Source organism: Lissotriton helveticus, chromosome 2_2, assembly GCF_964261635.1.
Source record: "Lissotriton helveticus chromosome 2_2, aLisHel1.1, whole genome shotgun sequence".
In the NCBI taxonomy this organism is placed as follows: Eukaryota; Metazoa; Chordata; class Amphibia; order Caudata; family Salamandridae; genus Lissotriton; species Lissotriton helveticus.
In genome coordinates, this window is record NC_136060.1 from 41,776,829 (window position 1) to 41,799,274 (window position 22,446).

Here is a 22,446-nt window from a genome sequence, read left to right on the forward strand (position 1 = left end):
CAGATACCTCAGGACACGATCTGATTATGGCCATTCCTGACGGTTACTCTCTTTATAGGCAGGATAGACCCTTGCGCAGAGGAGGAGGCATCGCTATTCTTCTTAAATCCTCCTTTCCCTGTTTGATTAAATCACTATCGATGCCTTCTGATTGCTTTGAATCGTTATACTTCTGTATTACTCTCTCTCCATCGGTCTCTTTTACTGGGATTTTGGTATATAGGCCCCCTGGTCCCAGAGCCAGTTTTTCATCAGAATTATTGACAATCCTGGAACCTTACTTCGGAAAAGCGGCCTTCACCATTCTGGGTGATTTTAATTTTCACTTGGATGAGGTCAATTCAAAGGATAAAATATCACTGGTTGAGTCACTAGGAGCATGTGACTTCGCCCAGCTTGTGAATAGTTCCACCCACAAGGCTGGACATATACTTGACGGGGTATTTTCTAATGACACCAGGCTTTCTACTGGCCCCCCGTTACCGTTGGTCTGGACAGATCACTGTGCCGTGCCATTGGAATTCTCCTTTCCTGTCTTAAGCTCTACTAATTTGGTAACCTCGCCTTTCACCCTGAGGAGAAACTTTAGGAATATCTCGGATGAGGCTCTTGTCCCTCTTGTTTCCACCCCCGAATCTTTATCTTCAAAAGACGCATCCGAAGCAGCTCAAGATTTGATGGACTCCATCTCTAATGCAGTGGAACAACTTGCCCCCTCATCTCTGCGCTATGTAGCTCGCCGAAAGCCTACGGCACCTTGGTTTTCTGATCAGCTGAGACTCCTGAGGCAGGGATGTAGGAGCAGTGAGAGAAACTGGAGGAAATCGTGGGACTCTAATGATCGAGAGGCTCACAAGATTGCACTGCGGGAATACAAACGGAGAGTGGTAACAGAGAAGCAGGAGTATTTCTCCAATCTCACCAGCTCTCTCTCCTCTTCTAGGGAGCTTTTCAAAATCGCTGACACCTTATGCTCCCTGCAACTCCCAGACCCCGTAGTTAGTTCACAAGAACTTTGCAATAGTATTTCTGACTTCTTTCATAATAAAATTTTTGACATACATGTCTCTTTGGAAGCCCATTGCCATGCTCTGGATCAAAGTATCCCGCCTGTCATATCCAGTCTTGATTCTTTAGGTAAAGATCCTTCCCGCTTACTTATGGAATTTCCATCTTTATCCCTTGAAGGACTGAACCTGTTACTTGACAGGATCAAATCTGCTTCCCCCCTGGATCCTCTACCTCTGAAAAAACTGAAAGAATGTAGAAATAGCCTTCTTCCTCCTATGCTTGAGGCTATGAATAAGGCTATTACCCAGGGCTCTTTTCCGCCTGTATGGAAGAAGGCGATTGTGAAACCTCTTCTTAAAAAACCATCCCTCGATCCGGCCCTTCTGAAAAACTTTAGGCCGATCTCCTTTCTCCCCGCTCCCGCTAAGATGCTCGAGGCGCATCTGAATTTTCATTTGTCCTCCTTTCTTGATTCATCTGAATACCTTGATAACACACAACATGGTTTCAGAAAACACCACAGCACTGAGTCCGCTCTCACTTGTGTGGTCGATAACATCCGACGCAAAGTGGACTCTGGCCAAACTACGGTTCTGGTTTTGTTGGACCTCACGGCCGCGTTCGACACCCTGTCCCCCGCCATTCTTACATCTCGGCTCAGGGAAGCTGGTGTTATGGGGCCGGCCTTGAGTCTCCTCAATTCCTTTCTGTTGGAAAGGGAGCAGAGAGTGATGCTTGGGAACCACCTCTCCCCTGCTAAGTCATTGCAGTGTGGGGTGCCACAAGGGTCGTCCTTAAGTCCGACCCTGTTTAACATCTATGTGGCTCCCCTGGCAAGACTAGTTAGATCTCAGGGGATGGAGGTGGTGTCCTACGCAGATGACACTCAGATTATGGTGTCACTGGTTCACTCCTCTGTCAGGACATCTGACGCCAGTTTCAGGGTATGCATGCAGTATGTGGCAGACTGGATGACTATAAATTCCCTCAAACTGAACGGCGAAAAGACGGAGGTGTTGATTTTTGGGAAAGACCAAGATGTTTGGTCGAGTGAGTGGTGGCCACCTTCTCTTGGCATCTGTCCCACTCCCTCCCAATCTGCCAGAAATCTTGGTGTAATATTTGACACCGCGCTTTCTCTGTCCCTACAAGTCAACAGGACCGTGGCCACCTGCTGGGGTGTGATTGGGATACTGAACAGAATCCGCGGGTATCTTTCCCCCCCAGGCGCGCAAACAGGTTGCAGTCGCCCTGGTGGGCTTGAGGTTAGACTATTGCAACTCTCTGTATATGGAAGCCAACAAGAGCCTTTTACACCGACTGCAGATTGTTCAGAATGCTGCAGCGCGCTTTGTTCTGGCTCTTCCGAAAACCTCTTCCGCCACTGCGGCTAGGAAAGACCTTCATTGGCTCCCTGTCCAGCACAGAATCTCTTTTAAAATTCTGTGTTTGGCCTACAGAGCACTGACAGAAGGTTCCTCGAGTGCTATTGGCTCTCTTCTCACGCGTTATGTCCCTACAAGAGGCCTTCGCTCTGCGGGACTCTGTCAACTTGTTGTGCCCCGTTTCAAACTCGCTAGATGGGGAGCCAAAGCTTTCTCCGTGGTTGCCCCTCAGCTTTGGAATTCTATCCCTATTGAAATAAAAACTCTTCCTTCATTAGAGTCATTTAAAAAGGCTCTTAAAACCTGCTTCTTTAAGAGGGCCTACCAATGAGAGAATGCTGCAAAGGGGGGGTCTTAGCTTTTATATTTGATTTAGGCGCCTTGACGCCCATTGGGCTAAGTTCGCGCAAGACAAGAACCGTTTCATTCATTCAATCATTCACATGGATTAATAAAAGCACTGCTATCCAGCATGGCAACAGTTCCCTTTCTTAAAAAAATAACCAACTATCAGACAATCAATAGGCACGGCAGGGCTCACAGCAACGTTCAGAGAACCTTAAACCCCCTACCACTCAAAAGGAACAAAAGCCACCTGTAGATGGCCCTCCTTATAGTGGGCAACTATAACTTGGTGGAATGTGTTCAGTAGGACCTGCTCTACAGACACCTACTGACACTTGCTAGTAGTCATGCTGGCTCCTGTATCTCAAAGAGCCTCCACCCATTGACCATTAATAGTGACCCACTGCCTATACTTTGAAGTATTTGCAGGCATTTGGGTTTCAGGCATCAACTATTTGTCTTCCCAGGGAAACTCGGTCACCTCTGTCTGTCTCCTAAAGCTAACTGGGACCAACTCTTCCAAGAGCTCTGCACTTGTCAACCCAGGTGTCTGCCCACCAGTGGTTGGGCTGTGCCCTCTTGAGACATTTGGAGTCAACCTAGGAGTTCCCACATTTGTAGCACTCAGTACATTGGGCTACAAACCTTCTTGTTTTGTGATCATTGAACCCTTTTTTCTTAGAATCAGACTGGGACTGGCACCACTGTTCCCATGGGAATTATTCTGTGGGGCTTTTGAGAACTCCTTACTTTTAAGTTATTCTCCCTCTCTATCTGTTGTTGAGAACCCTAATCACCTTTGGGAGAGTTCCTCCAGATACCTTTTTGGACACTCTGGTGCTAGTTTCAGGATTCCTGCCACATTTAACCTCTATGACTAGCACAATATATCGGCATGACTCCTAACATTCCTTCCAACACTTATGAATGAACAATCGTATTGCACCCTCACTTTTGACCATATTACATGCTGTTGGTAATAGCTAGCTGCAGCTGGTGTTTTCCAGTTTGTTTGAAAAGGCTTAATAGCTTTTAAAAATGTTTTAACATGCATATGCAAGGTCAATTTCAGGTGCTATGGAAACATCCAGTAAATCCAGCAGACCAAACATCAAGCAACCGGCATAGATGACCTCAAAGGGAACCTTCCACAAGATAGCCCTCGTCAAATGAATCCCCTGCACTTGTTCCTTGCTATAAGCAATTATAATGCTACCTTTGTGAACATTCTACACCTCCTAGAGGACAGCCTCATCAAATTAATCCTCTGCACCTGTTCTTTTCTATAAGTAATTAGAATGCGACATGTGTTAACATTCTAAAACACATTCCAGAAGACGGCTTCATCAAATGAACCATCTGCACCTGTTCCTTGCTTTAAGAAATTAGAACGCAACCATTGTGAACATTCTAAAGCACCTTCTAGAAAGCAGTGTCATCAAGTTCATTATCTCCACCGCTTCCTTGTTGCAAACAATTAGAATATGCAAATTCTAAAGCAGTCTTATTCAAAGACTGCCCACACTCCGCCCCTTCACTTGGCCTTTTCGCATGCCACTTACCTGTTTCCCAGCTTCCAGGACTCTGTCTTGCCAACTTCCTTGTTCCTTCTACTTCGACCTCACTACAAAGGACGTCCCGCATCAGTCTGGCACCTGGGTGGAAAAACAAGAATAAGAAGAGTGATGCATTAACAGACTTGATTTCCCTATGCGCTATAACTCAGTTGCAACAGCAGAATTGCAGACAAGGTAACCAGCTTTTTTGTTCAACTTGTACATTCAGTTGGCAGGGCTCTGCCAGAAAGGACTTGCGTGAAGCTAACCCCATTGACATTATCGTGTGGGTTTGATGCTGGAATCATACTTACTACAGTTTTGAAACTTTGATGAAGGAACCTCTATGGACTATCTAAAAACAAATGACAACAAAACTAAAGGTTGGTTCATATATAAACATCTTGCGTGAGGTGATAACTTAAAAGATATAGCTAATACAAGACTAATGCTTTATTAATTGTTTGTTTATAAATACCATATCTGCTGGTACCATTTACCAGGCTGGTGTGAATGCCTGCTGCAGTGTTGCTGTTGAGTAGATGAGCCACATTTTATTTTGTACTCCACACACTCTCTCCATCACAACCACCTTCCCCGGGGGGTTTGCCACCGGAGGAGTGTTTCCTTCTGTAAACCGAGGGCAAGTCTAAAGAGGATTCGGGAACTAGCATCGCCGTTCCATTGGAATCACCTGGGATCCATGTAGGTGGCTTATGGGAGAAAGCTAAGCCACAGCACTTAACTTTTGGGTAGTGCCATGACCAATCAAGATCAAATATTCACAGATGATCTAGCATGTGCCTTATTAGGTGACCTCAAAGACGCTAACAATCTGCCTAAGTTGATGCAGCAGTTGCAACTAGATCTGAATAGGTTGAAAGCAAAAAACGCAACACTAAGGTAAGAGTTGCATCAAGAGAGGACACATTTTAATCAGTGGAAGAATACTAAACCCAAGGATAGTCGACCAGTCTTGGCCCAGCCTGTGTTTCGGGAATTATTTCAGAGATGGTCATTTACAACTACTGACCAGAATCTGTATGTATCTGTCTCTCCACTTATTCGGTGATAGCCTTTATGAGTCAATGCCAATTGCATTTCTTATGTAAACCTCAGTTGTTCCCCAATGATGCCTCTAAACTAGCATTTGCTATCTCTTACTTGGGGGGTGTACCCACTAACTTTAATAGAAACAAGCGATCTGCTTTTGTACAACTATTCTGCTTTTAAGGCGGTTATGATTAAGTTATTTGAAAAACATGTTTTTATCCAAACAAGGTTCTAAGGACCTACTGACCAATATCACTACTTTCAATTGACTGGTTCTGGATACGCACTGGCCGGAAGAGAAAAGAACATCCTTATTTTATTGAGGGTTAAGGGATGACCTTAAAGATTCCCTCTTGAATATTGTTGATCTGACCGAAGATTGTGCAGAATTTATTGATCTTGTGGTTAAGTTAGATGATTGATTGGGTGACTAATCTCTCAGTGACTCCAGAGAAATTGTGCTCACAACCGAGAAGAAAGACTCAGACAGTAACACTCTTGATACTGAACCTATACAGATTGGTAGAAAGGGTCCACTAACTAATGAGGAAAAGGAACTTTGCCACAAATTAAACCTCCGCTTTATCGTGGCAAAGCTGGTCATTTCGCTAGGGGGTGTCCTGCAAAATCAAAAAAGACTAAGGCTGTGGCTAGTGTAGAGGTTGATCAAGAACAGGGAAAACTAAGGCTCTCCACCAGAAGGGAGATCGTCTCATCGGTGGAGTGGTGTGGCTCACTGGTTAGAGGCGGCAGACCCGGAAGCAGAAGTCGGCCCGGGACCAGGGTTCGATTCCCGACGCGGCAGGGTCGTGGACCAAGGTCAGCGGACTCGATAATTCTCGCCTTGGTGCCTACTCTAACCAGGGGTCCCACTCTGCAACTCTGGGCATTAGCTTACCTAACCTCCACAACGGCCCCATCAACGCCGGGGATGCCTGGCTCCACCTTGGGGATTCCTAGCAGGGACCATCCCACAGGGAAAGCCAGAACGGGTTCCCCCGCGGTATACAGCGCCAGGACGCCGACTGGCAACAGTGCACTTTACAAGTATGCACATTACATTACATTACATTACATTATCGAGAGAAGCCGTACTGATCTCACAAAATATGACCAATGTAGGAACATGAATCCCACGGCATATGACTATCCAAGTCACAGTAATCTTATCCCCACAGCGGAGGCACATAATATCCATGCTTATTGACACAGAGGCCACATGTAATTTCTTTGATTTGACCCTAGCTGCCAAACTTTGACTCACAAAAGTTCCCAAAGAAAAACCAGAACCTGTGTGAGCAGTAGGCCATTCAGAGTTGTCTTCTGTACTAATTTGCTTTCAGACAGAGGCTCTAACCGTAGTGTGCGATAATGAGCATACTCAATTACTTTTCTTTGATTTAATAGACACTCACACCTTTGAGGTAATTTTGGGAGTACTGTGGCTAGAACAACATAATCCAAAAATCAATTGGGTATATTGTACTGTAACCTTGGACTCACCCTTCTGTACTGCTACCTGCTACCAAGAGTCTCCGAAGGTGGTAAAACCTCTGCATTGCATTGTCGTCCAAGGAACAGAAAATCTTAAACTACCCAAAAAATACCAGGTCTTTCAAGATGTTTTGGACCTTGTGAAAGCCACCCAACTGCCCCCACACAGAGCCTTTGATTGCCGCAAAGATCTCCTACTGGGAGCAACGCAGCGCTGGGACGCTTTCGGGCAGCCATGCGCTTTATAAATCTAATTTCATTTCATTCATTTCATTTCAACGCTGCCTTCAGTAGAGTCTATGCATTAACAGAACCTGAAACCCAATATCTACGCAAATATCTGGATGAATAACTAAAGATAGATGCCACTCTATGCCGCCAGTGTCTTCCCCACTCTTATTTGTACACAAGAAGAATGGGGAGTTGAGGGTCTGTGTGGATTACAGGGCGGTCAATAAGATGACTATTAAGAACCGCTATCCTCTCCAATTGCTACTTGATCAGGTCAGAAATTCAACCATTTACACAAAACTAGATTTACAGGGCACTTACCACCTAATCTGTGTGCAAAAAGGTGATGAATGGAAAACTGCCTTTCGGACTAAGTTCGGGTTGTTTGAGCATACCGTTATGCTCTTGAGGCTATGTAATGCTCTGGTAGCATTTCAATATTTCATTAACAAGGTCTTGAGGGAGTTTTTGGATGTTTGTGCAATTGTCTACATAGACGACATTCTGATTTACTCAAACTCAGAACAAAAACATGTAGACACCATCTTTCAATGCCTTAGGGTAAAACTCTCTATTTGCTAAACTAGACAAATTTTCCTTCCATGTACAGTCAGTAGAGTTTCTGGGGCATCACTTCTTACCAATTGAACAACTCCAACAAAAGCTAAGGAAATTCAGCAGGTACTTGGGTTTGCCAATTTATATTGTCATTTCATCCCTTATTTTTCAGAAATAGGGTCGCCCATAACACAGCTGCTAAAAAAGGGGCAATCATTCACATGGCATCCAGAAGCCAATCAGGCATTGCAAGTGTTAAAAATGAAATTCACTACTGCACCCATCCTTCAGCATCCAAATCCAGCCGGCCCTATAACGTGAAGCAAATGCTTTGCAGGTAGGAGGAGCATTATCTCAAAAGAACCCAAGAACTGGGCACATGCATCCTACAGCCTTTTACTATATAGCGGCAGAAAGAACTTCGGCTATCAAACTAGTGTTCACTGAATGGAGACATTACAAAAGGGGGCTAAACATATGCTGAACCTGAAACCCGAAATGTCGGGTAAAGAACTTAGCCGAAAGACAAGGATAGTGTTTACAATCAGTTTGAGTCGGAAAACCCAGTCAGGAAAGAAAAAATTCTTTCTTGAGTCCCCTCACTCACCAGTGTTTCTTTGTGGTGACATGCTTCAGCATAGGGGCCATCTCAGTTCTCTACGAACTGAGGCGTGCTGCCACTTGCGATATTTACGTAGTAGCACTTTTGTGGAAAAATATGTGTAGTGCAAAAGTGTAGTGGAGTGGGCTAAAGTGAGTTAAAAATAACATGCTAGTGGGCAAAATATTTTATTGTTGCTCCTAGTTTTGTATGTCTAAAACCGGGGTAAGATACAAGTAGACCTAGCTTTAATGGGTTAGGAATCCTTAGTATACATCAACATGTTTCGAGCATTCCCCATAGCTCTTCGCCAGGACTACAACGGGACCAACCCTGTGTATGCCACTCCCAATCCGCCTCAGTTAGGCAATCTAGAAAATAAAGAAATGAAAAACACTGCAAATATAAAGCATGCGTCAATATATACATACGATCAAGACTCTGTCACGTAGTATCTGTTAGATAGAAAAAACAAAGTTTGGGAAACAAAGGCCCCCCTCCGAGTGGGTGGGTATACAACAGTTATCATTGCGTTTCCACACTCAATAGTGCTCCTCTATGGTGCAAGATCAATTCCAGTACTGTACGAGATTCTTTGCCTGTTTAGGACAAAAGAGACATGCTGGAATGTTTGGTGCCGCTAGTGAATAACGAAAGATTAAAAAGACATAAAAAAGACACACACCTCGTGATTTAAAACACACACAAGTAACACATTTGCTGGTATAGCGATCACATTTACTTCCTTCAATGGAGGCAATAATGTACCCCATGGAGGGTTCTCGTAATCCTACATCTGGGGAAATAAGGAAAAACGGGGAAGATTGCTTCGTTAGTTGCCTCCAATTCCAAAGTGTACTGATTGGGTGTTAGTCGGGTCTGAAGGACCCTTGGTCTAAAAAACCTGTGGAAAGAACGGACTTACTCGACGTGAGAGCTCCTTGCGGAAAGTCAGCTAGTTGGCTCCCCTCCAGACCGCATATTAGCATGTCTACGGGTGGGAATCAACTATAAAGCTTCTGTATCCGCCGGTCTGTAGATAGAGACTAGGCCGCGGAAGGATTATTTGCAAAATGGCCGCCGCTTTTGGCTATTTGTGTCTGCCATTTTGGAAGGATATACGGGGAATTACGGTGGACTCTTCCTGTAATGAGCGCACCTAACATGACACGTGAAAGTAAAAGCTAGTTTAAAAATTGGTAATGGATCCTGATGGCAAATCCCGGAAAAAAACGCTATGAATGAAAATGAGGCTGATTAGAGCTAGTGGTTTAACACAAAATTGTTTAGTAGCCTAGTCCAAAACAGTAATGTGGAAGTCGTTCACTTGACATATGTAGTTTGAATACGTTGCTCATATTTGCATATTTAGGGATTGAACCCCACTACTAAGTGGTAATCTGGTATTCGTGTGGACCACAGGAGGGTTAGAAAACTAATTTGGGAGAAAATGCCAAGGATCTGGTCTAGTGTGTTGTCTTTTAGCAAAACTGTCCCCAAGGGATATCATCATTTAGGCCCTGGTTATCTGAACGTAATTTGAACACCCAGCGTTGCTTTTTTTCATGTAATTGTCTCTCTATGTTCTCTATGCACTTGATGTGTTCAAGTACTACCCACCTCATATCGTTGGGGGTGTGTTGTTTTTCTAGGAAATGGGTGGTCATTCTCGTGGTTGCTCGTTTGCACTTATGTTGCTGCGGTGTTCGACTATCCTAGTGCTGACCTTTCTGGTTATCATCCCCACATAGTGGAGATTTTTTTTTCCTGACTGGTTTTTCCAACTCAAACTGATTGGAAACACTATTCTTGTCTTTCGGCTAGGTTCTTTACCCGACATTTTGGGTTTCAGGTTCAGTATTGTACAAGGAGGGCAGACCTAGCCTTAGCCTCTACCTCCCCCCTCACTTTCTATTTTGGCTAAACATATAGTCACAATCTTTTCAGATCATTACAATGTAAAATTGTTTAGCTGCATTAGAGTTCTCACTGCCTGTAAAATGTGATGGCTGCAGTTCTTTGGTGGGCTCGATTTCATCATCACCTATCACCCAAGGGCCAAGCAGTTGCAGTCTGATGTTCTTTCAAGACTGGTATAGGGTATGCTCACTCTTCCTATTCCACATCAGACTCCCTACTGACATAAATCCAGTGAGTAGAACTTGAGATATGAATGTTTAAAGAATAAACTGTAAAATAGCACTTAGAAGCAATGAGCAATAGCTTGGGACAACTGGTTGCACTGTCAAAAGGTCAGGCTGACTGCGATGGAGCCCAGACCAGATGCAGGGACACAGCGAGATTCTTTGAACAAAAGTAGCTTCAACCAAGGTGTGTCAATGTCGAAGATGTGGTGTGCAACTGAAACAATGTGTCAGTGTTGATCTATGCAGTGGGGGCAATGGGCTGGTCCTGATCAGCGCAACAGCGGTAATGCGTTGGCTCCGATGAGAGAAGCGACATTCAGCACAGTTGTCGAGGATGCCGTTGATGGAGTTGCGGAGACCTTGTGTACTAGTGGTTTTGAAGGCAATGCATAAGGGCTGATCCACACAGTGAAGGTGATGCACCAGTTCTAGTTCTGTAACTGGAGTGATGCACCGGTTCCAATCCCCTCAATAGCGCCGATGCACCGTTTCAACAGATGATGCGTGGCTTCAGTTGAAGCAAGCACCTTAGGCATCACTTCCAAGGGTCCAGGACTGGGGTGGCCATGCCCAACTTTTCAATACATTTTACCCTGACCTTTGAGTTGCTCATGGCCTACCTTAGGGGTGACCTATATGTATAAAACGGGAAGGTTTAGACCTGGCTAGAGGTTTATCCTGCCAGGTTGAAATGGCAGTGTAAACTGAACACAGGCTCTGCAATGGCAGGTCTGACCCATGGTTACAGGCCTACTTAAGTGGGTGGCACAATGAGTGCTGCAGTCCTACTAGTAGCATTTAATTTACAAGCCCTGGGCACATGTAGTTACTAGGGATCTATACTTAAGTTGCCTTTCTGATTATCCTCTCATATAGTTACAGGTCAGCAAGATAGATCTGTTTGGAGTAAGCAAATATGCTTCAATCACCTTACTGGTTTCTTAGAGCCACGTTTAGGAAATGATAAATCCAGTTAGAACCATGGGATGAATGGCAGCTGTCTTCGAACAGCGAGGGTTTAAGAGAGATCAGCTGGTCTGAGTCACCACTTATCCCATCATTACATTTTTTTAACATTGACTGTGAGATTTAATGTTAAATCTGGCATCTTGGAATTAAGGATAGATTCAAAGGAAGTTGAGAACTACTATTAGTAATCAATGTCTTAGAGAAACGTTACTACAGGGAATAACTTCACAAAACATCCTATAATGTTATTCACCTACTGGGCAGCATGGTCACACCCACTGGAAGAATTTTGATCCCTGCCTCCAGAATATCACACATTGGAATATTCTTGAGAGGTTCAAGCCTTTGAACCAACTGAAACCTTGAATATTTTCTCCACATTATTAAACATCTACAAATTTACATAGATTTTGCACAGTCTTTTGTAAATGTTTTCCTTGTTTCTTAATGACTGAGTCAATACTTAATATGAACTGATCGGATGAGATAGAAATTGGGTTTCTGTTTGGCAGAGGTTTACACCCTATCTGAGCAGGAACCACAATCATAGTCATGCTAAATCAGATACATGCCATAAATTAACCTGTGCTCACCATCTGGTAGCTTGTCACAGAGCAGACAGGCTTAACTTAAGAGACAATGTGTCAAGTATTTGTGCAACACTTCGAACAGTGCCAGAGTGAAAACACCACAAAAAGATGCCACACCAATTTAGCAAAATAGATTAGGATTTTAAAAATAAAACAAGACCAAAACAATAAAATCCAATAAATAGAAGTGGAGATATTCATTTTTAAAGATTAAATGTAAAAATAACGCTTAGAAGCCATACGTGCCTATGGAAGTTATCTGTTTGCACTGGACCAATACAAAGTCAGGAGTTTAGGCCGACTGCAATGGAGCATGGGCAAGAAATAGGAGCCACACAAAGCATGCTGCACAAAGTAGCTACAGGGCAGTGCTTGGTGTTGTGCACAGGGTGCAAGAATCTGAGTTGAGCTTATTGACAAAACTTGAAGGCCCTGTTCTTCTCTCATAGAAAACTAACCTTACATTTTGAAATTACACCATGAGAGTTGTTCATCAGAGCTGAACTCAGAACAGTGCTAATAGGGGAGACCTGGCTGTAAACAGAGGTTTTTCTTATTTCAAATGGGCATAAGTGTAACTCCTATCTCCATATTAGGAACGTTTAGATGCATCTGACACATCAAATTCCCAGGTTTGCAAATCTTCATCTCACCTAATACTGTTTCCTTTGTCGACTGCTTGTCTCCTTGCTGTAGTTATGAATAACGCTTGAAATTGTAAAGTTAGTTCACAGACATGATACCTAGTACCAGCTGGACTCTCATCTCATGGTTGAAGAGATACAACTATCGTACTAGTAAGGGCTGAAGGCACAGTGAACCCTAAGTTAGCTAGAAGGAGGAAAGTCCACTAGACACCAGCTAGTCTATTTATACAATATTTCTTTGAGGGAGTGCCCCTTCTGGGCATAGGCTCATGCCTTCCCATACTTGGCGCCTAATAGACTTTTTTCTCACCTGGGGAGTGGATACTGGTGTCTATCCCCATTCAGCTCCACCCCCCCGGGAGAGGGCGGAAAGCCCACTAGACATCAAGGACTGTATTTATTAAGTATTTGTTGGGGAGGGAGTGAACCCCTGGGCATGGGCCTGTGCCCCCCCCCCACACCTGGGGCTCAATAGCAGTGACTGCTGGTGACATTTGAAAGTGGAGAGGCGCAAAAGTTTGGGATGAGTGACCTGTGGTGAGTGGGCGTAGCACACAAGCTCGACTGTTGTCTGGGGTTCTATGGAGTTCTCCCCCAAGAACATTTTGAAAAAAAGAGTCGCAAATGGTGCATTTTCAAGCAAATTTGAGAAAGCAAGCAGTTGATAAGGCAATTAAAGAAGTTCCTTTAATTAATCATATAAATGGAGAATGTTGGAGCTGGGAATCTCATTTGTAAAAGCTCTGCGAAGGAAAAAAGCGAGCAAATATTTATTGCAATATTATTGACTCCTTCTTCTGCTACATTACAGTTGTTGGTAAAAGGCTAGCATTTATATTGTCGTAAATAAAAATGGCTATAGTATACCAACACAAGGAAAGTTGTTTAAAAGAACTTGGAAGACGTGTGCCAGAAAATAAAGTGACATTTAATCAGTTATGAGACCCTTCCAAAGGAGTGCAACGAGGACAAAATGCACACTTTGCACCAGTTAACTGGCTATTAAAATATACATTTTAGATGGTCAGTGTGATTTTGCCACATTACATGCCCTGGAGGGGCCATCACATGATATGAAATGCCATTCACTGCCTGGAATTTTTCGAAGGTAGACCTAAACGTCTCATTATTATTATCATTATTATTATTTGAGTTTTATATAGCGCTAGCTAGACCTACAGGTATCAAAGCGCTTTACAGGTTATGCGAAGACGAAAGAAGAACATACAATATAGCATTTAGGTAGTCAACAGTCATAGTTTCACTATTTAAATTGTGTTATCTTGGAAAAATCAACTCCTCACACTTTTCCTATCTACCAAAACAATAATAAGAATGCTTTGAAATAGGCTAAACCACATTAATATCAATCCCAGACGGGACCAGGGGCCATGACCCCTGTTCTAACAGCCCCAAACATACAGGTATTTTCATCTGAACAACTGTTGGCACTTCGTCCCCCCAGACCTAAAGGTTGTACAACACTAAGGGCTAAACACGCAGGTAGCGTTACATGGCCTAATTGTAAATTTTCACTCTTGAACTTCCAACCTTATCCTCCCACTACAAAAAAGTGCACTTCGCATACCCAGCATACTGCCCCTGTCGCTGACAACTTTCTGTTTTTTAGCCTAAACTGTCGCTCATTGCCCAAACATAAACTTGATATCTTTAACCTCTTATGGGAAGAACAGCCAGATGCTCTCTTTCTGACTGAAACGTGGCTGCACAACAGCGCCAGCCCTGATATAGCCACAGCTCTCCCTGCCAATTATGTCATCACACGGCTAGACAGAGCACTGAAAACAGGAGGTGGCATTGCCATTATTTTTAAAATCACCTGAAAGGTAGTTTCGTCCCCTTGAACATCCCGGATTGTGTAGCAGCTGCTTTTAAATTAATGTTGACCCCCAATTTCACTCTATAGGGCATGCTGATTTATCGTCCTCCAGGAAACTCAACTCAGTGGGCTACCACCTTTGCCAACTACATTTCCCCGCTTCATCTTGGTTCTAAAAACTTCTCTCTTATTGGGGATTTCAATCTTCACTTAGAAGATCTTTCCAACAATATTTGTAATAACCTGATAGATGACCTTGCAGCCCTGAACATCAAGCTTCTTAATTCTGGCCCCACACACAAAGCGGGTCATCTACTAGATCCTATATTCTCGATTCTCTCTGAGATGGTATGTTATCCTGCCATTCCTATATGTTGGTCAGATCACTTTTTATCTAAATTCACTCTTGGACTACCAATCCCAATTACCCCTCCTTCTTTCCCTCCAGTCAACATCGAGGAAGAAATGGAGAAAATTGGACCTTTCGGCTTTAAATAAAGCACTCTGTGGCAATTCCCCCCAAGATGACCTCGAAATGGAAATTGCAGCTAAGACCACACAACCCTGGCTTTCTGAAGCCGTTGATTTATGTCTGATCACACCTCACAAAAAATTCAATAATCATCGCCCCCCAGCCCCACGGTATAATGACTTACTCAAAACTGAAAAGACCAATTGCAAAGCACTAGAGAGGCAATGGCGTAAACACTATTCACCTGAGAAAAAAATTATATATACTAAGGCTAGAAATAATTATCATACCTTGTGTATAAAAACGAAAGCCGCTTATGTTTCCAAAACTTTCACAGAAGTTGTTCAAAAACGTTGTTTAATATGGTCAAAGAATTGGCAGGTTCCCAAACAGTTGCAACTCCTCGGCCTCTAAACGAGCTACAGTGCGATAATCTCGCACAATTTTTCACAGGGAAAATTGAAAAGATAATCCTGGAAATGAATAGCTCTAACCCTGACACCACCATATCCACGAGTCAAGAGGATACTGTAACTTCCCCTGCCTCTATGGGTACTTTAGACTGTTGGCCTCCCATTACTATGGATGACTTTAAGACTATCCTTGAAAGTATTAAATCGGGATCACCAATGGATCCAGTTCCCATCAATATCCTGAAACACTTGATAATCCTCATTTGGAGGTAATTCTCAGTACTCTTAATACTTCACTTCTACAATCTACTGTACCTGCTCTCTGGAAACATGCAATGGTGACTCCCCTACTAAAAAAAAAACAATGGCTGATTCTGAGGTACTGTCCAATTATAGACCCATTTCTCTCTTGCCAGTCTTTTCAAAAATCCTAGAAAGACATGTCCATTCACTTTTAACACATTTCACTGAAAACAATAACTCTCCCCATCCTTCTCAATCTGGCTTTCGGGCCGGTTACTCCACGGAAACAGCATTACTGGGTGTTACCGAAAAGATCCGTAAGCTTCTAGACGAAGGCCAAACAGTCGCACTTATTTAATTAGGCCTTAGTGCGGCTTTTGATACCATCTCGTACAAAAGGCTAATAAATACGCTTAAAAACACTGGCATATGTGGTGCGGCACTGGAGTGGATCTGTTCCTTTCAAGAAAATCGCACATTCCAAATCATGTCAACTTTAGCCTGCTCTAAAATCTTTACCTCACCTCATGGAGTGCCCCAGGGTTTAATTCTAAGCCCACTTCTATTTAACCTTTATGTTAAACCTTTAGCGGATATAGCAGACCAAGCTGGACTCACTTTATTCACTTATGCAGATGATTCCCAAATCATCTTTTCCCTTTCTGACTCCAACTCACTAGCTCCTTCCCATCACAAACAGGGCCTCACCGACATTTCTAATTGGATGACCAACAACCATTTAAAACTAAATGATGATAAGACGGAGGTTCTTATATTTGGAAAACAAAAAGACCTTTGGAAGTCATCCCACTGGTCTACTCAAATGGGCAATCTCCCTGTACCGACCAGCCATGTTCGTACTTGGGTGTTATTGTAGACAACACACTGTCCATGCCCCAACAAACTGTTAAGATAGCTGCTCTATGTTTCACCATTTTAAAATGGCTCAAGAAAATGTTATGGATGTCGCCCGTTTCCAGCCAAAATACCGTAGTCAATGCTCTTATTACATCAAGACTTGACTACGGCAACATTCTTTATCTTGGGTCAAATAAAGCCGTGGTACGTAGACTACAGCTTATCCAGAACTCTGCTGCTAGGTTGCTTTGTAAGATTCCAAAGACTTCCACCATTTCTGGCCACCTATGTGAGCTACATTGGCTCAGGGTCGAGAATCGCATTGAATTCAAAGCCCTGAGCTATATGTTTAGGATAAAAGCTGGTACTGCTCCCAAATATCTTCAAGCACTAGTACGTCCTTACGTACCTGCTCGTTATTTACGATCTGAAACCGCGGCAAACTTCTGTGTGCCCAGGTTTAAACTCTAATGAATGGGAGGGAGGTTGTTTTCCTATCTTGGCCCCTCCATCTCGAATACTCTCCCTACTTCCATCCGTAAAGAAACTAATTACATGCGTTTCCGAAAAAACCTCAAAACCTGGTTGTTTGATCAGTAACATCTACGGAAGGTCCTGCTTCACTGTCTATGCCCCGATTTGGCGCTGGGAAACCCTTCTTGGGTAGCTGAGCGCCCTACAAACTTAACAAATAAATAAAAATAAATAAATCCCTATACTCTAAACGAGTGTCTTGTCACCAGATAACCACAGTAGCTGTGCAATGCACACAAGTCACGAGCAGCAGCATCTGAAATTCGTTCTGCGCATTTTGAGAATTGTGAGATATGATCTTGTGAGAGCAATGGTTGCCTCAGACAGAACAGTTAATTAAACAAAACTACTGAGTGCAATGATTGTTTTTGGCGTCCACTTGAAGAAAAGCTTAAATGAACTAATTCACACGTGTTTGAAACCATAACAAAAGTCCACTACTGTGAATGCCCACTTCCCTGCCTTTTTAAGATGTAAGGAAGCATACAAGTCCCCCCTGACCATGGGCCACCCTTGCAAAGCTGTTATCCGAGGAGAGTGCTTAACCATTGCATGCGGTCTTCAAAGTTATTGGAAATGTTTTTTAAATGAAGGATTCCTTTCCATTGTTTACTTACCTGCGTGTTTCTGCACGTCTTGAATGGCTCCATTCGGTCTTTCTATTGCAGCTTTAGGAACGTGCTGATCACAGCCGTATCAGGAATCAGGTTAGAGCTGAGCTTTAACCCTCTTTTCACCTCCATCCTGACTCCTGATAGGTCCTGGGGCGATTTTGCCTCACCGCCCATGCATGCATCCATTCTTAGACAAGCTGTGCTGCAAAGAGCATGCGCAGCAAGTCTATGGGTTGCGAATGTGTGAAGAGGCCTGAAATGAAAAGCGCTCTTCACACATGCGCAAAACATGGACCTGAAGCATCCCGTCCCCTGTATTGCTCCTCTGTGCCCTTCCGTTGACACCAGCACAGAAATAAAAGCAAAACGAACTGACAAATCTGTCAGTTTGTCAGTTTGCATTTCTGGAAACAGGAAATGCACAGAGTAGATTTTCTCTCCTCCTGCGGGCAGGTGATGGGAGGTTGCCGCCCTTGCGCCCGCTATGGACCTGCCACCACTGCTAAATAGACTTTCTACTCCCTCGGGGAGTGAACATGGGCATTCAACCCAAAATGCCCCCTACCTCCCAAGCAACAAGCCTAATAGACATCAGGGACTGCATTTATGCAGTATTTTTAAGGGGGGAGCGGCCACCCTGAGCATAGGTCCATTTTCCCTCCACCCCATGGCCCAATCAACATTCTGTCCCTCAAGGGTGGATAGGACTATTCACTCCCAATCTGCCCCCCCCCAGGGGGCAACATGCCCACTAGCCCCCAAGGACTGCGTTCATTCAGTGTTTGGGAGGGAGCATGCCCCTGGGAATGGGCCTATAGTCCCCCCACCATGGGGAATAATAGACTTTTTGCCCCTTTAGGAGTGAATAGGGCTATTTAACACTAATCTTCCTCCTGGGGTGCAGAAAGCCCACTAGACACCAGGGACTACATTCATGCAGCATTTGTTGGGGAGGAGCAACACCTAGGCATGGGTTCATGTTCCCCGCCCTGGAGCCCAATAGACATTTTGCCTTCCTCTGGGGTGGATAGTAGGATTCACCCTGAATCTGCCACCCCCAGGTGGTGGGTTAAAGCTCAGTAGGCACCAGAAACTGCATTTATTCAGTATTTGTTCAGGAGAGAGTGGGCCCCGAGGCACGGGCTGTGCTTCACCCACCTGGAGCCCAATAAACCTTCGACCTCCTCTGGAGAGTGGGCATGTGTATATTTTTGGGGGGAGAGTGGTCAACCTGGCATTGGCCCATGTTTCCCCTCACCCGTGGGCCCAATAGACTTACTGGCCCCTTAGAAGTGGATTAGGCTATTCACCACTAATCAGACCGTGGGGGGTCTGAAGGTCCACTAGACACAATGGACAGCATTCATTAGAAGATAGGGCCAGCCTCGCTGATTGGAATCATGGTTGGATGATTCTATGCACCTATTTACAGCTAAAACCCCAATGCTACCTAACAATCACTTTTAACAAATGCATTAATCTCGAGTTTCTAAATCTGAGAATGAGGGTGATCCCCCTATCCTGTCACTTCCCAAAATAGAAAAGAGACTGTGCCCAGGAAATGTGTCGGCTTTGCAGCCAACACAAGGAGGACATAATACACGTAATATACCTGTGTCCTAATCTCTTAGAAGATAGAAGGGTCCTGCTACGAAAGGGGTTGGATTGCAAAAGATATAAGATCCTGCAGAGGAGCGCTTCTGGCTTGTTTTCACCCCTTGAACACTACCCTGAACTATGGCTTGGTCAGATTTATGGATTGCTTCACTAAGAACCTAGAGGAGGAATGTACACACGATGGACAGTCAGGTAACCTGTCTCCTTGCCTTCACTGAGCCTATTGCCTCATCCACCAACAGACATGCTTTCGACTTCCAATCAATGCATGGCACAAGAGGAGTTTACTTGTCTATACGGTTTTGTTCAACCTGTCCCCTTCTTCAGGAAGATGCCAAACTCTCTTCTTCAAATAAACATAATCCACAGAGTCTCATGGACTGTGCAACAGAGGCTTTTATGCCACAATGGTCCTTTTTTTAATTCCTAACGGTTGAAGCTAAAACTAAAAGAACTTTTAGACTTTAGGTTTTAATGATGTTCTTAACTTCACTGTCAAAGCCAGTACCTAAGGACATAATGATGTTTTTAACTTTATTGTCAAAGTTAGTACCTAACAATGGACCTCTATTTTTTTATACTGTTGCAAAGGTTTTGAACAAATCATGCAATAAAGGAAATTCATTTGTGACTGCATTCATGTAATATTTTTTAGTGGAAATATGGGCATGGGCATATATTTCCCCCACCATGAGGCCCAATTGAGTTTCTGCCCACCTGGGAGGGTGGATATGGGTATTCACCCCAATTCTCTCCCCACAGGGGCAGAAAGATCATTAGGCACCAGGGCCTGCATTCAGTCAGCATTTCTGGGGAGAGCAGTCCCCTGGGTGTGAACCCCCATCACAGGGCCTAATAATCCTTCAGTCCCCCTGGGCAGTGGATAGGGCTATTCACCCCCAGGCTGCCTCCGGGTGGGGGGGGCAGAAAGCCCACCACACATATGGGAAAGGATTTATGCAGCATTTTTTCTGGATGGAGATTGGTACTTCAAGCCCGACTGCAGCCGAAGAACAGGACCCCGCTCTGACGGATTCACATCAGTGATGCAAGGAAGGTGAGCAGATGTCACATTTGATTGAAGGTTCTGCTGAATCGCAGTGCGGAGATCTGTCCTAAAACCTCCGTCAATCGTGTAAGAGTCTACAATTATACCAGAGCGCCCTGACACTGACAGAAATCTGACATATTGCCTAGTTTATGTGTCTGAACTGAGGAGTTGCAAGGTGGTCTCGAAGGCGATCATGCGGACGTTATCTTTTTTCAATAGCCAGCACACTAGGAAAGGTGATGGTTGTGTGTCGCTCGGACCACTGGGCTCAACAGTTAGTACGCTTGCCCCTTGGGTGTGATTTAGGGGTGAGGCCTCACCACTTGAACCACTGGGCGTGACACACATGGTACGCATAGGCCCTGGGTGTGATATAGAGCCAGCACCCTGATCTTATTTTTTTTGTCTAAAAGGGTTTTTCCAGTGATACTGGTTTTTTAACACTGTTGGTATCTGAAAGGAGTGAGAGGTGTAATTCTCTTGGACCGCTGGGTTGATACAGATGGTACCCATGACCCCTTGTTGTGAATACAGGGAGAAATTCAGACATTAGGGAAAATCTGGAGATTAGGTGTAGCTTGTAATTGTCCAAGGAGGGCTAGGGGTTGTCAAGTTGTTCCTCGTTTCTGCATAAATTGTTGTTATCTTTGTCCTGGAGCTGATATTGACAGACTATCAGGCTCACTTAGTCCCACGTCCCAATCAGGGTAGAATCTAATAATATTTGATTTTTAGGAGCTAGAGCATATAGGTCCCTTAAAAACTTCCTAGCTGTCATGGAGTTGTCGCTATAGCACATGCAAACTGAGTTCCCTACACAGATGAAAAAAGGGGGAGCCTTTAACACTAACAAAATCGAACACATGAGAACGCACATTCTCTCGAGGTTAACGGTCAATGATTTGGATACTGTAGATCCTGAAGATGACTAGGAAGACTGCTTCATAACAAGTGGGAATGCTGTTGAGATGAAAGCATGTAGTGAGGTCAAATGGAGGAGGGCCAAAGATGATGACACAATGTTGAAAACGGTCAACAAATGCATTGTGAATGTATGGCCTAAAGAAAGAAATTAGTGTTCTGATACCCAACCATTCGGCAAAATTGAAGGTGACCTCTCCTTAGAGGATGAAGTGGTGATGAGTTATGATTAGTGTGTGCCACCCTCCGCTATATGAATGAATTGGTTAACAACGCTCATTATGGCCATCTGGGCTCAACAATGACCAAAAGAAGGATTAGGGCTCACTATCGGTGGCTCCCTATGGATAGGGATATTGAGTTGGCGGTGAAAGAGTGCATTGCGTGTATCAGATCCAAAAAGGGGTACAAGATAGTTACACCCATACCCTTACCTGAGAGGCCATTGAGGAAAGTAGTCATTGATATGGCTGGTCCTTATAATTTTCTTCCATGTCATTTGCATTACGCTTTTGAACTAATGGACTACCATAGCAAATGGCCTGATGTTCAATTTTTTTCAAATCCCACTGCTAACAATGCTGGACATTTCATGAGGGAGGGTTTCCTGGAATCGTTACTGTCGAACAATGGAGTGCAGTTTGTGGATCATGAAATGGAAGTGTTTTCAAAAAAATTAGGGGTAAAACATTTAAAGAGCTTGCTTTACCATCCACAAACTAATAGTTTATTGGAAAGAAGTAATAGGGTTGTGGTGGAATTTTTAAAGTGGGAACGAATGGCTATGACACGGAGGAGGCAATGAAATCTATGTTGTGGTTTTATTGAACCAAGCCACATTCACTCACCAAGGTGCCTCCTTTCGAGTTGCTTAGAGGGCGTCAATCCACATCTATACTGTATCCGTTACGGTTGTCTAAAGCAGTACAGAACAAAGTCAGGAGCTGTGTTGATCAGAAAAACACAGTGGAAAAAGAACAGAATAAAATGGAAGTCAGGTATGATGTAAAAATGTCTACCAGAAAACAAGTATTTCCCCCTGGTGAAGTGGTGCGCGCTAAGAAAGCTGATTTTGTGAAGAAAGGGGAATTGGGTTATAGTGATTCAGTTTCTGTCGAGAGGATGTGTGGTAACACTGTAATGGGTCTCACAGCACGATAAACATGGAGAGGTCAGTGGGTTTTTCAGCTTCTAAAAAGGGATCCACTGTTATGGAACTACAAAGGTCTACACGTGAGAAGGATATACCACGGAAATTGAGATAATGGGCATTCCTGTGTTTCTTTTGTGATATAG

At 43.9% G+C, this 22,446-nt stretch overlaps 1 protein-coding gene across 1 annotated transcript in view; it reads left to right on the forward strand.

Moving 5' to 3' along the window:
• Positions 1–22,446, forward strand: part of LOC144821628 (plasma kallikrein-like) — a 182,373-nt gene that overhangs the window by 138,620 nt on the left and 21,307 nt on the right. The gene's annotated exons all lie outside the window — the stretch shown is intronic.